Source organism: Musa acuminata, chromosome BXJ1-3 (genome assembly GCF_036884655.1).
Source record: "Musa acuminata AAA Group cultivar baxijiao chromosome BXJ1-3, Cavendish_Baxijiao_AAA, whole genome shotgun sequence".
Classification (NCBI taxonomy): domain Eukaryota; kingdom Viridiplantae; phylum Streptophyta; class Magnoliopsida; order Zingiberales; family Musaceae; genus Musa; species Musa acuminata.
Window position 1 is genome coordinate 33,843,202 of NC_088329.1, and position 15,374 is coordinate 33,858,575.

A 15,374-nucleotide genomic window follows, 5' to 3' on the forward strand; every position below is an offset into this window, starting at 1 on the left:
AGCTGCACCACATTTGACATCACATTTAAGTCTTCTTTGTTGCAGAAGAGCCAGTGATGCCTTTAATCTCATCACAGTTGAGTGATCCTTGTTGCAGGAAAAGAAGGCCATGAGCTAAATACAATCAGTGCCTTGAAGCTGAAATAAGATGGTTTCTTAGAGAAAAAGTTAGCTCACTAAGCAATAGTTTCAGGGAATATTTCAAGAGGTATGAGTTCTAATGAGATGTGTGTGGTAAGAGCAAGAGACTCCTTGATTCTTCAGTAGCTTCTGCATCACGTAGAAACACAGAGAAGAGTTGATTTCATGCTTATCTATTGTGAGCTAACAAATGCAGCTACAGCTGCTCTTACAGGAGGCCTCATTGTGATCCGAAAGGGAATACAGAGGATGAACTTTCTGAACATGGAGCAATGCCGAAAAGAAGAATCCCTTCCTTCTTTGGATAACACGACTGAGACATAAAACCCACATCCATGTATAAAGAGACCAAGCAAATCTGTCGGAGAAATGAAAGCACAGGAGAAACACGAAGTAAGCTTAAGAAAGAACAAAGGAGGAGGCTCTTAATTAGTGAGTGATGGGGAACGGCTATTGCTCACCTTCTCCTCAGGGAAAAAGGGAGAGACGACGGAGGTTGAAGTGGATGGGATGGAATGCTCTTGCAAGGAAGAATATAACTTCGTTGGTGGCCTCTGTCAACCTTCGTTGGACAGGAAAGCAGAGGGAAGTCCATCGCGACCATGATAACCGAACCCAGAAAGATTCAGCAGCCATTTGCCTTGCTCTTTGCAGTCTTGTCGCATGCACAGGCACATGCACCTCTCTGATGGCCTGAAAAGAGAGGGGTGTCCTCGTGAACTAACCCAGATATCACATGCCTACCATTTTAGGGTTTTGCAGTGAGCCTATGGTTTGAGAGCCATGGAGATCTCCATGTATGTGAGTGCATTAAGGCTCCACACACAGAGAGAGAGAGAGAGAGAGAGAGAGAGAGAGAGAGAGAGAGAGAGAGAAGGTGGGTAAACAGGCTTTAGGGCAGGAGGGATGGTCCTGAAAGCAGATCAATGAAGAGTCTGCATGCAAGCTGGAAAAGGGTGCGCTGATAAATTCTGTACAAGCTTAGTAGAATTCCTGCAATGTCTCCTGAAACTATGGCAGATACCAGTAAATCCAACAAGGACAGTCAAGTGTGCTCCCCCCACCCAACACCACCTCCCTCATCCCCCAACAGCACCACCACCACCACCATCAACAAATACATACCACTGAGAGAAGAAGAAAAGATGATTTGATAGAGAAATAAGGAGAACAGAAATCAGAATTCAAATATTAATTTTGTGATTATATCTTATATAAACTTATATAATATAGTTAACAAGTAGAGATAGGACTACTATTGCTCGGGTGATAGGGATAAATATGAAATGATAATTTTATATTTCTTATACATTTTAATATTTAATTAATCTATGATTTGAGGATCATTCATATATTTAAGTGCATAATTTAGATGTATGATTCGAGTGTATAATTAAAAAAATATTTTTTAAAAAATTTATATAAATACACACTACCTTAATAAATAATATCATCTCTTTTACAAAAAATTCTTTAATTCTTCATCGTATCAGAGTCTTCTTGCTTTAAGCAAGGCTCTCTCTTCCTCGTTACCCCGTTGATCTGTTGACTATTGTTATTCCTCTTTCTTGCCCTCTATGTTGCTATTTTATAACTCTCGATTTTTTGCTCCCCGATTTCATATTTTAGTATTGTACTGAAGATGAAGACATGGGACTCCTCCCTATCAATCTCCTGGTATGATATACTCTACAATATATCTACTCCACTTTATCAATCTAATTATCCTCCTCTAATGATTAACTTGCTTCTCCAATGATCCTCCATTATTGTTTAGTTCTACTTGACAAGCGTTCCCTCTATTCCTACGTTGATGCCTACTACCCAACATCTTCACTAGCGTCCTCGTCCCCTTCTTGTCAATCGCTGAATTTTGCAACTTCATCTACCTCTCCACTAACTCACTCTACAATGCCCAATGAAGCAATGCCCTCGGCACTATAAATGATATTTTTGTCTTCTCCTCGAAGTACATCAATCTGATTAGTATGTGTCACTAACTCTTCACCAATTCTTATACCTTTAATATAACCTAATAATACCATCGAGTCTAGGAATCATCTGACAACATGCTCCAAAAATAATATCTTTAAACCATATCAAATCTTTGATCTTCGTGCTATCACAAGCTTTTCAACTGAGCCCATAACTATCACCTAAGACCAAAAAATCTCAGAGTGGCATAAAGCCATATGTGAAGAATATGATGTTCTACTTCATAATGTCCCATGAACCTTTGTACCATCTCACCTCATGCAAAATGTCATCAGGTGTAAGTGAATCATTCAAATTAAGTGAAACCAAAATAGATCCATTACAAGATACAAAGCATGTCTAGTGGCTAAAGGATTTCACCAATGATTAGATGTTGATTTCATATAGACTCTCAATAAATTATCATATCGATGATAATTCGACTCATCCTAAGTTTCGTTATCACTCAAAGCTGAAACGTATGCTAACAAGATGTTAACAATAATTTCTTACCGTCCTTAATTGAAGATGTCTTTATACAACAACCTCTTATTTTCATTCACTCTTAATATCCAAACAATGTTTGTAAACTACAAAAAATATTTATGGATTTTACCAAGCTCCAAGTGCTTAGCATTGAATTTGGCTCATTTTTTATGTTAATTGACTTCGTTAACTCCAAGTCTAATACCTCTTTATTCCTACGATAGTAAAAGAGATGTATTAATTGTCTATGTAGATGATATTATCTTCAAGCAATAATTTCATGAAGATTAAATAATTCTTTAAGCACTTAGCTGATCAATTCTTCATTAAAAATCTAGGAACCTTAAGCTATTTTCTAGGAGTAGAAACAATGCTCATATCTTATACACGTTTTCTATCTTAAAAGAGGTATATAAATATAAATACTATAAAAGAAATCTTCACCTTACTCTCCACCACTAAGTCACTCAAATTATTTCATAATAATTTTACTATTATGGATCTCACACAATACCAATAAGTACTTAGTTACTTGTAGTACTTATCTCTCATACGTTTAGATATTTCATTTGTAATCAATAAATTATCATAATGCATGCATCAATCCTCCATTGTGCATTGATCTACACTAAAACATGTCTTACAATATTTTATAAGGACTCTCAATTATAGACTTTTTATTCATAAACACTAATAACTTCATCTCTATGCTTTTATTGATGTTGCTAGGGTAAGCAGCACTGATGATTGAACATCTATGTTAGCCTATATTATTTTTCTTGGAGCAAATCTGATTAGTTGGAGTACTAAGAAATATCACATAGTCACAAGATGTACTACTAAAGTTGAATAATAAGCCATCACTACTATTATTATAGAATGCAATTGGGTTACCAATTTACTACATGAATTTGGAATCACCTCCCAATCTACTCTTATAATATACAAAGATTATATTGGTGCCACATATCTATGCGCCAACCCAGTATTCCATTCACATATGAAATACAATTATTGACTTCTTCTTTATTAGAGATTAAGTTGTCATACGTTAATTACATGTTTCTCACTTCATATTTGTTTATCAACTAATAGACTTCCTCGTATATTTGTTTGCTTGTAGGATATTTCAATTGTATCGATCCAAGATTAACATCCTTGACAGAAGCTTTATCTTATGGGGACATAATAGAAGACCATGATAGGTAAATATGAAACGATAAATATGAAATGATAATTTTATATTCCTTTTGTATTCTGATCCTCAATCAACCTATGATTTGAAGATCAACCATAGATTTGAGTAAAAGATTTAAATATATAATTTGAGTATATGTTCAAAAAAAATCTCTCATTTAAAGTTTAAAATCTGTATAAATACATATTATCTAAATCAATGATACCATTTTTTTTCATAACAAACTCTTCGGGATCGAGTGCTTTAAGAGTCGTGTGAACTTTGATTTGGTTACTCAGTGATCTGTGTCTGGATCGATCAAATTAGAGCCGATGGTACACATTCTGAAATCCATTGGCCTGCGAAGTCCTGCTCTGTTTTGCTTTCCCGCGTTGGCTTCGATTCTTAGGGCTCCCGTCACAGCGGAGCTGGAGTTCTTCTATCATCGCCACATCTCCATGAAAGTAATCTGTTTCTTACCCTCGTTGATCTACGCATTCACCCACTTACGTCTTTTCTTCGTTGGAAAAGATTCAATATTGACGGATTTCCTCCTCGTTTCATGGTTTCCTCTATTATTTTCTAGTTTGGGTTTCATTAGGATTGGTCGTTCCTTACAATAATGTGTTTCAATTCTTCTGATAGCGACATTTGAGAACAACGAGCATTCTTTGAGTGAATTCTTAGTGGGTTTTCGGTCCGTCTGCTTGCTTGTTTGATTAATCTTCCCACGATAAATACTATGGGAAGAATGATTTGAGCCATGGAAGTTAGGGTTTAAAGGCTTGGGGTTTTCGTGCTCATCATACATGCCTAGTCGGAACTTTAGGGTTTTAGGAATTTGCGATCATGGAATTGGATGGTCTTGGTTCAGGTCATATGGGGTTGTCTATGCTTACGATTTGATATCTATAAACGCGATAATTTGCGTCCGACTTTTCTATTCTTGCATCAATTCGTTGCGATCAATGTTCTTGTCATTGCTTGTGATGTGGAAACCTCTTTTGGAAAATGCTTTTTTTCTGTTAAGTGATTGCTAAAACTCGGGATTAGTGATAACCTAACTAAAATTTTATGGGCATCTGGGTCAAACTAAATATTTTCATTGCATATTTTGAATTGAATTCGACACTGGACATTTCCTCTGTCCAAACAAAAACTATCGAGTTGGAAAATGCCACACAATTGCAACCTTGATTATAAATTTCATTTTCTTTTTGAGTCCCAGTAGGTCTTGCCATCTTCTGACCTCTAATTTCTAGCTTCAATCTCATTATTATGTAATGGATTCTCAACTGCAATCTTTTTTGTCATTGTGTCTTGATGCTAAGGTTCTCATTTTGAGACATGGATTTATGTGATTAATATGGTATATTTTGGCCCAAGACACGTTAGAATCCGATGCCATTAGCCACAGTCAGAATCCGTACTAAGGTACTACTCGGCACGTCATGTCCCGGGAATCCCGAGGCAGAACCGCTTTCGAGACACGCTAAGTCAGAATCCTTACCAAGGCACTGCTCGGCACGTCACGGCTCGGGAATCCCGAGGTCGAGCCGCTCCCGAGACACGCCAAGTCAGAATCCGTACCAATGCATTGTTTGGCACGTCCACCACGCCAACTCGCGTACGATCGACCCACGTACAATAATATAAAGACCTATGGCCAGCATCTGACCGAGGGGGTGACAAAAATCAATTGATCACTTGACTAACTTGCTCGTCGGAGGGGCCTCGTCGGGTGATCCCGACGAGGGCCATTTTTGCAGGAAAACACAGCCACCTCACGAAGGTGAGCTGCCAACCCCCGAGAATCTCCATCCAGTGCACGAAGGAGAGCAGCTAATCGGTCCGGGTCCCGACTAACGCCAACTAGTACTCCTTCCCGCGGGCGCGGCCACCTCACGAAGACGAGCTGCCAACCACCTAGGAGAAGGAGAGACACAGCTCGACATACACGGCGCCCGGATCGGCACACTAAGGAACGTTGATCAACACTCCATCGCGAGGGCCCGGTTGACCTCAGCGTCTAGCTCAGCCGACAGAAACTCATCAGCTACGGCACATTTGTTCACCAACATTTTGGCACTAAAAGGAGGGCCATGTCGCAGGAGCATCCCACGGGAGCTCTCCCTGAGGAAGAACCACCGGTCGATCACCCTGTTGTCGGGCCCGGAGATCAGCCCCTCCCCGTCCTTCGAGATGGGGGGACCCGGGCCTCGACGCCAGATCACTGCTGTCGCCCATTCAATGACCCGGGGTTACCACCTCCCGGACTTACCGTGGGATCCTCGCCCGTGTCGCCCGAGGCATTCCTCAACCTAACCAAGCAAGTACAAGCGATGGCAGGGATGATGCAGATACTCGTCCCGCTCATTCCCTAAATCGTGCAGCTAGCAGCTCCCTCGATTGACCCGACCCGGCAAAGGTCGAGCAAAGAGTAGGTCGGGACGACAGAAGCCCGAGACCGAATGACGGACCTGAGAGGTCTACCCGAGCAGAGCATACCCGTACCCTACAGAGTCACACTACCCCACTTCGAGCCTAACATTGTATCATTCGACTTAGCGGATGACTCGCTTAGGGCCCAATTGTCCCCGGTCAACCAACGTTTGGATGCGTTCCAGCGTGAGTTTCGAAAATCGCGGGGCGAGTCCAGTGAAGGCGGCTCGGGCGGGTCCCCTTTCACTCAGCAAGTACAGGATAGGCCGGTACCTCTCAACTTCAGGCTACAGACATTGGAGACATACGATGGCGGCTCCGATCCCACGGAGCACGTCCCCACATTTTGGGCTTAGATGGCCCTCAATGGCACATTCGATGCATTAATGTACCGGGCATTTCCGACCACTCTAAGGGGACCGGCACGAGCATGGTTCAGCCGGCTACGCCAATCCTCGGTCTCGTCCTTCGACCAACTCGCTGGGGAGTTTGAGAAGAACTTCCTTGCTAGCGCGCGACCTAGGCCTTCCATGGCCACCCTGCTCGCGCTATCCCAGCACGAAGACGAGTCGCTTTCTCAGTTCATGGCATGCTTTGCCACTGAGATCCGGGGATTCCCGGATGCTCACTCTTCTCTTATCATGTAGGCGTTTCTGATGGGTTTGAAGCCTTCAAGGTTCTTCTGGTCACTGATCAAGAGGCCACCAGTAGTCATCCCCGAGATGCTCCAGCGCGCGCCAACCAGTACATCGCCGCTGAAGCTCTGGTGGCGGGAAAGCGCATGAACAGCAAGAGGCCAAGGGCGGAGCAATCCCGGGGAACAACTTCAGTAGCCCAGGTGCAATCCCGCCAAAGGCCCGACTGATAAGAGCTACTACTCCTGAGGCCTCCGCCTCTCCCTCTGAGCACGTTCCATTGGGACTACAGCCATGGCACGGAAGATTATTGTGACCTCCAGAATCGAAGCGAGGACTTCATCCGAAAAGGTCACCTCGGGCGCTATCTCGAGAAACCCCGAGAAGCAACTCCACGTCCCAAGGGACCCATCGAAAGACACCGGCCCAACTCTTGCCCGAGCCTCTCCAGATCGGTTCCCGACCTGCAGCCCGCAGGCTCAGCTCTGGCCCGAGCCTCTCCAGATCGGTTCCCGAGACACGTCATAATCCGACGCCATCAGCCACAGTCAGAATCCGTACTAAGGCATTGCTTGGCACGTCATGTCCCGGGAATCCCGAGGCAGAATCGCTCTCGAGACATGCCAAGTCAGAATTCATACCAAGGCACTGCTCGGCACGTCACGGCTCGGGAATCTCGAGGCCGAGCCGCTCCCGAGACACGCCAAGTCAGAATCTGTACCAAGGCACTGTTTGGCACGTCCACCACTCCAACCCGCGTACGACCGACCCACGTACAATAATATAAAGACCTATGGCCAGCATCTGGCCAGGGGTGACAAAAATCAATTGATCACTTGACTGACTTGCTTGTCGGAGGGGCCTCGTCGGGTGATTCCGACGAGAGCCATTTTTGTAAGAAAACGTAACCATCTCATGAAGACGAGCTGCCAACCCCCGAGAATCGCCATCTAGTGCACGAAGGAGAGTAGCCAATCAGTCTGGGTCCCGACTAACGCCAACCAGCACTCCTTCCCGCGGGCGCGGCCACCTCACAAAGACAAGCTGCCAACCACCCCGGAGAAGGAGAGACGCAGCTCGGCATACACGGTGCCCGGATCGGCACACTAAGGAACGTTGATCAACACCTCGTCGCGAGGGCCCGATCGATCTCGGCGTTTAGCTCAACCGATAAAAACTCTCGACATCGGCCCGTGGACCTAACCGTGCTGACTCACCCGCCACGACACATTTGTTCACCAACGGTGATGAAAAAGGTTTTTAAATTAAAGCCATAAGGATGCATGCCTCTCTCTGGTTATGCTTGAGAATCAATATTTTCAGTTTAAGCTTATTTTATTTTGCTTACATAGCTTTTGTTCTTCTTGTCCAATGTCCACTGAGTAAGACTTCCAAGAGACATGTTCAACATAGTGCTGCATGTGGTATGGTCTTTGATGCGCCTTAGTGTTTTTTTCTCACCAAGGAACAATTCATTTTCATCACTCTGTTTCTTTCATTTCCCAAGTAATCCATTATTTGCCTTGTTTGCGGGGTCCAATGCCAATGCATCACCAATACGAATGTGTACTACCTTCAAAGGCTTTTCTTTTTGTTGTTGTTCAATTTTTGTTTGTTTATTCCTACTGTGTGGCATGGTACTGCCAACTGCAGCTCCTTTTCAAGCAAGTCGACTAGTGATTTAGTCTTTTTCCTTTTCAAGCAAGTCTTGTCATATTATTCAATGAGATTTTCATATAACAAATCAAAAAATTCAGTGGAATGCATGTTCTTTCACAAAAACTTTGTTTACTGCTTTTAGGTGGTGGGAACTTTATTAATAAGATTTTTCAAATTTCTACTAATGTTTGCAAATATCTTATTATTTGGAAATTGGTTTCCAAATTCCAGTGCTTAATTCTAGTTTATGAACAGCTTTGGATTACTTGACAAGCATTTGACTTCCATGATATGCAATGGTGAAGACCATATTCAATAGTCAATATTCAATATTCATTCTCATGACCTTACTATCAAACGTTGAACTCTGTACGAGATTTATATTACTGTAGAGAAAATATGGCATTTCTGGAGCAATAAGCATTTCTATGTTTTTATGACGAGGTGTTTAACTTTTTGATTCAGTGCTCTGTATGACTTTCTATTGTTTGTGTCAAATAGTCTGAAATCAAAATTTTCTTTGACGTAAATCAAACAGATTTAAGATCACCAGAATTACCATTCCATTAACAAAATGTTACGTTTTACTATTTGGAGTACCTTTCAGAGTATTTTATTCTTTTGATTGCTGAAAATGCATGCATCTTATTCCCATACGAGAGAGTAGTTGCTGGTATAATCGAGGAGGATATGATGGGATATAAAAAGGAATAACTTTTGTATATGAATAAATATTAGAAGATCATAATACACAGCGGAATTAAATAGAAACACAATCAAACAGAATACCAAAATATACGTGGAAAATCCCTTCAATGTGAAGAGTAAAAAATCACGGGACAAACTAGAGATAATCTACTATGAGAATAATAAATATATAAATCTCAATCTCTTGCCCTAAACCCTAGCAACAACCACAAGAGAATAATTGGGATACAAGGATTACGTCACTGCCCACAATATCTAAAACCTTCCCAAGTAATCACAGCAACAGTCTACTGTAGATTTGATCTAACCTGATATGAGAACACTGCTAGATGATTGAGAACAGTCTCTCTACGTTGTCCTTGTCTTCTTCCCTTTCTTTCTCTTCCTTTTCTGCCTTATTCTCCTTCTTCTCTTTGGAATCCCGTGGCTTTCAAGATCTGCCTTGTTGTTACCTTTTTATAGTCTTTTTCTGCTTCTAAAACGCAACCACCACACCCCCGTTAATCTTAATTAGGGTTAGGTTAAGAGGGGGTGTGGGCTGTGGGTTGCCCTAGCCCACATGGGCTGAATATGGGCTATCAGCCCAACAACCTCCCCCTTCAGCCCATAAGGGAGGCTGTCCCATGACTCCTCAATGTGAAGTCATGCCGACCAGTTGTCGGTATATCTCCTGTCTTTCTTTTGGTAAGGTCTTTGTCAACATGTCTGCTCCGTTGTCATCTGTATGAATTTTCTAAAGCTACAACTGCTTCTCTTCAAATACATTTCGAATCCAGTGGTATCTGACATCTATATGCTTTGATTTGGAATGAAACATTGGGTTCTTACACAAATGGATGACACTCTGGCTATCACAATGCACCACATAATTTTCCTGTTTCAACCCAAATTCTTGTAATAATTCTTTTATCCATAACATTTCTTTGCATACCTCTATAGCAGCAATATATTCTGCTTCTGTGGTAGAGAGAGCAATACACCTTTGCAACCTAGATTGCCATGACACAGCTCCCCCTACAAAAGTAAGTACATAACCTGAAGTAGACTTTCTCGTATCTATATCTCTTGCCATATATGCATTTGTGTAACCTGTCAACACATGTGGTCCACCTCCAAAGCTTAAACAAACTTTAGAGCTTCCTCTGAGATATCTAAAAATCCACTTCACTACTGCCCAGTGCTCTTTGCTTGGATTTGCAAGAAATCTGCTAGTAACACCCACTGCATATGCGATGTCCGGTCTCGTACATACCATTGCATACATTAAACTTCCAACTATTGAAGCATAAGGAACCTTTTGCATTTTCTCCTTCTCCTCATCACTTGACGGACTCTGTTCTGAGCACAACTTGAAGTGACCTGCAATAGGAGAACCAATTGGTTTTGCATTGCTCATACTAAATCTTTCCAATACCTTCTCGATGTATTTCTCCTTTGACAACCAAATCTTCTTGTTTTTCCTGTCACGGGAAATCTGCATGCCTAGTATTTGCTTTGCTGGCCCCATGTCCTTCATTGCAAAAGACTCACTCAGTTCCTTTTTCAACCTGTCAATTTTAGACATATCTTTCCCAAGAATAAGCATGTCATCAACAAAAGTAAGAGAATAATAAAATCCTCACCAAATCATTTGATGTACACACAATGATCTGAAGCCGTTCTTTTGTATCTATTTTCTATCATAAATGAATCAAACTTTCTGTACCACTGTCTTGGAGCTTGCTTTAGCCCATACAAGCTCTTCTTTAACTTGCAGACAAAATTATCTTTACCTTTTGACTTTGAAGCCTTCTGGTTGCTCCATATAAATTTCCTCCTCCAAATCACCATGAAAGAAAGCTGTCTTCACATCTAACTGCTCAACCTCCAAGTCCTGGCTAGCAGCAATACCAAGAGCAACACGAATAGAAGACATTTTAACAACAGGAGAGAAAATCTCTTCAAAGTCAATACCTTTCTTTTGACCAAAGCCTTTCACAACCAATCTAGCTTTGTACTTTGGTTGAGAACAATATTCTTGAGTCTTCAACCTAAAAACCCACTTGTTCTTCAAGGCCTTCATTCCATTTGGTAGCATCACCAAATTATAAGTGTGGTTCTTCTGAAGAGCATCCATCTCTTCCTGCATAGCAACTAACCATTTCTCTTTTTGCTCACTTTCAACTGCTTCCTGGTAACTCTCTGGTTCACCTGCATCAGTAAGCATCACATACTCATTTGTAGAGTATCTTCTGGAAGGTTGACGTTGTCTAGAAGATCTTCTCAACTGAGGTTCTGTTGGAACTTGCTCTCCTACTTCTTCTTGCTCAACATGTCCTGTAGGTAGATCAACATCAGGCTCTACACTATCTTCCTGCACATCTCCCCTATCACCATGATATACTGGAGGAATAACTGGGTCACAATCTGCTAATCCTTCTGCAGAAGTCTTGGCCTGTGTCTTCTTCTTCAAATCTTCAAAGGTTTGATCCTCAAAGAAGACTACATCTCTGCTTCTGAATACCTTCTGCTTTTCTGGATCCCAAAGCCTGTAACCAAAATGATCATGTGAGTAACCAAGAAAAATACATTCTTTAGACTTACCATCCAGCTTGGACCTCTCATTGTCTGGAATATGTGCAAATACGCGACAACCAAATACTCTCAAATGCCTGTAGGAAACATCTTTCTCTGACCATACATGCTCTGCAACATCACCATCTAGGGCTGTACATGGTGATAAGTTGATCACATCAACTGCAGTCCTCAAAGCCTCATCCCAAAACCTTTTGGGTAGCTTGGCCTATAAAAGCATACATCTGATTTTTTCCATGATGGTGCGGTTCATCCTCTCTGCAATTGCATTATGCTGAGGTGTACCAGGAACTGTCATCTCATGTTGGATCTCATGTGACCTGCAATAGTCATTAAACAATCATGTATACTCACCACCATTATCTGATCTTATGCATTTCAATTTCCTTTCTGTCTCCCTTTCAACCCTGGCATGAAACTCTTTGAAGACATTAATAACCTGATCTTTGGTCTTCAAAGCATAGGCCCAAACTTTTCTGGAAAAATCATCTATAAAAGTGACAAAATAAAGTGCACCACTTATACCAAGAACATCAACAGATCCACCAAGAGTTTTTGTCCTCAAAGGACCACATACATTTGTATAAACACGGTCTAAGGCATGCATTTTTCTAGACAAAGCAGCACTAGCAAATGAAACTCTATGTTGTTTACCAGCCAAATAATCAATACAAGGGTTCAGATGTATACCTCTGAGATCTGGCAATACCTCTCTCTTGGAAAGAGCTTGCAGCCCCTTCTCGCTCATGTGTCTCAATCGCCTATGCCACAACTCCATACTGAAGTCTTTCTCTGTAGCATTTAACTGCTCACCATAAGCTTTAGCTTGGAACATGTACAAAGTATGACATTTTTTTCCACTAGCTATAACAAGAGAACCCTTACTGAGCTTTCATTGCCCTCTTGAAATCTGCTTTCATAGTCTTTATCATCTAGTCTTCCAACTGAAATTAAATTCAGCCTCAAGTCAATCACATGCCTCATATCCTTAAGCACCAACTTGCAGCCAAGGTTGGTCTTTAAATGGATATCACCCATGCCAATGATGTCTGCTGTGCCATAGTTGCCCATCTTGACAACACCAAAGTTTCCAGACCTGTATGTAGCAAAAAACTCTCTCCGTGGTGTAGCATGATAAGAAGCACCTGTGTCAATCACCCACTCAAGATCCTGACACACACAAGAAAAAATATCATCAGAAGGAGACAAAATCAAATAATCACCACCTTGCACTGTAGCTGTAGTATTATCCTTTGACTATGTAGACTCCACTTCTTTTCCCTTTTTCTTGTTCTTCTTAGGTTGCTTACATTGGTTCTTGTAATGTCCTTTCTCACCACAATTATAGCAAACAATATCTTTTCTTGATCTTGACTTGCTCCTACCCATACGTGAACTGCTTCTAGACTTTGACCTTCCTCTGTTCTCTGAGATAAGTGCTTGTGAATCATTCTGAGATGTTGCTGAACTCTTTCTTCTCAACTCCTCATTCAACAAACTGCTTGTTACTTGACTCATAGTGACAATATCATCTAACGTAGAATTACTAAGGAAAACCACTAGTGTCTCCCAACTTTCTAGTAATGAACTGAGAAATAACAATGCCTGCAACTCATTATCAAGAGACATTTTCATAGAGGATAACTGGTTAGTAATACTCTGCATTTCATTCAAATGCTCAACAATAGAAGCACCCTCTCTATATTTTAGGTTCATAAGTTTTTTGATCAAAAAAGCTTTGTTGCCGGCTGTTTTTCTTTCATAGAGACTTTCTAATTTTTCCAAAGAGAATATGCAGAAATTTCAGTAGAAACATGGTGAAAGACACTATCATCAAGCCACTGTCTAATAAACCCAATTGTTTTGATCTAACCTCTTCCACTCATCATCTGTCATAGTTGTAGGTTTTACACTATCCCCCTGCAAAGGTCCATACAAATCTTTGCAATGCAAGAGATCTTCCATTCTTGGTTTCCATATCATCCAATTATTTCCATTCAAACTAATCATGCGAGAAATATTACTGGCCTCCATGTTCAAATACAAAATTAAATCACCAAAACCCCGCTCTGATACCAGTTGATGGAGATATAAAGAGGAATAACCTTTGTATATGAACAAATACTAGAAGACCATAATACGCAGCGAAATTAAATAGAAACACAATCAAACAGAACACCAAGATATACGTGGAAAACCCCTTCAATGTGAAGGGTAAAAAACCACGGGGCAAACTAGAGATAATCCACTATGAGAATAATGAATATACAAATCTCAATCTCTTGCCCTAAACCCTAGCAACAACCACAAGAGAATAACTGGGATACAAGGATCACGTCACTGCCCATAATATCTAAAACCTCCCCCAAGTAATCACAGCAAGAGTCTACTGTAGATTTGATCTAACCTGAGATGAGAACACTGCTAGATGATTGAGAACAGTCTCTCTGCGTTGTCCTTGTCTTCTTCCCTTTCTTTCTCTTCCTTTTCTGCCTTGTTCTTCCCTTTCTTTCTCTTCCTTTTCTGTCTTGTTCTCCTTCTTCTCTTTGGAATCCCGTGGCTTTCAAGATCTGCCTCGTTGTTGTCTTTTTATAGCCTTTTTCTACTTTTAAAACACAGCCACCATAACTCCCTAATCTTAATTAGGGTTAGGTTAAGAGGGGGTGTGAGGTGTGGGCTGTGGACTGCCCTAGCTCACATGGGCTGAATATGGGCTATCAGCCTAACAGGATACGTGGGCGTGACATGGAGATGTGGCTCTTGGCGCTTATGAAAGCGCATTCTAAGGTTGGTTCTCATACAAATAAAAGTTTAAACATATCATCAATAATTCCATTTCGCAGTTATTGATGAGATATCGATTGATTTTTTCTTTTTTACCTTCAGTTCTTGTTATCAGAATAGCTTAAAAGAACAGTGTGAGATCACATCATCCCAAAAAAAATAAGATTGAGCACTTGTCAAATCTTTATGTCGACGTCTTCCATGGATTTCATCTTTTTTGTTGGACAAAACCAGTCTTCGACACATGCAAATGCACGTGAGGGACTCTCGACAAAAGACCATGTGCTGCGATGCGACGGTGCAAAACAATGCCGTTTGCCACCGAATTGCCGGTAGTGGGAGAAAGGCCAAATGAATTATATAATATAACACATGCTCTGTGTTCATATTCGTATCCAAATTTTTTATCAAATAATTTCTGGATAAGGATGTGGATCGGGTTCCATGCTAGATAGAATTAGATGTTTCTACATTAAATCAAGAAAAAAGTTTAACTATATCTAGTATATTGTGTTTTCATATTGATAAAAGAATCAATAATATATCTAAAATAGTCTTCTGATTATTTATCTGTGCATCATTCTTTCCTCACTTCCAACATTTTATTTAAGGTCCTCCCTCATCTCCACCAAATTTAATTACTATATCTAGTAGGTGCTGGTGCCTTGCCTACGTGGCACCTTTGTTTATAAAAAGCTGCATTGAATTTTTTTTTATACACAACACGACTAAATCGGACAATGTCCCGATTATTTAGGCCCTATTATTTGTATAAAGATATTAGATTAAGAATA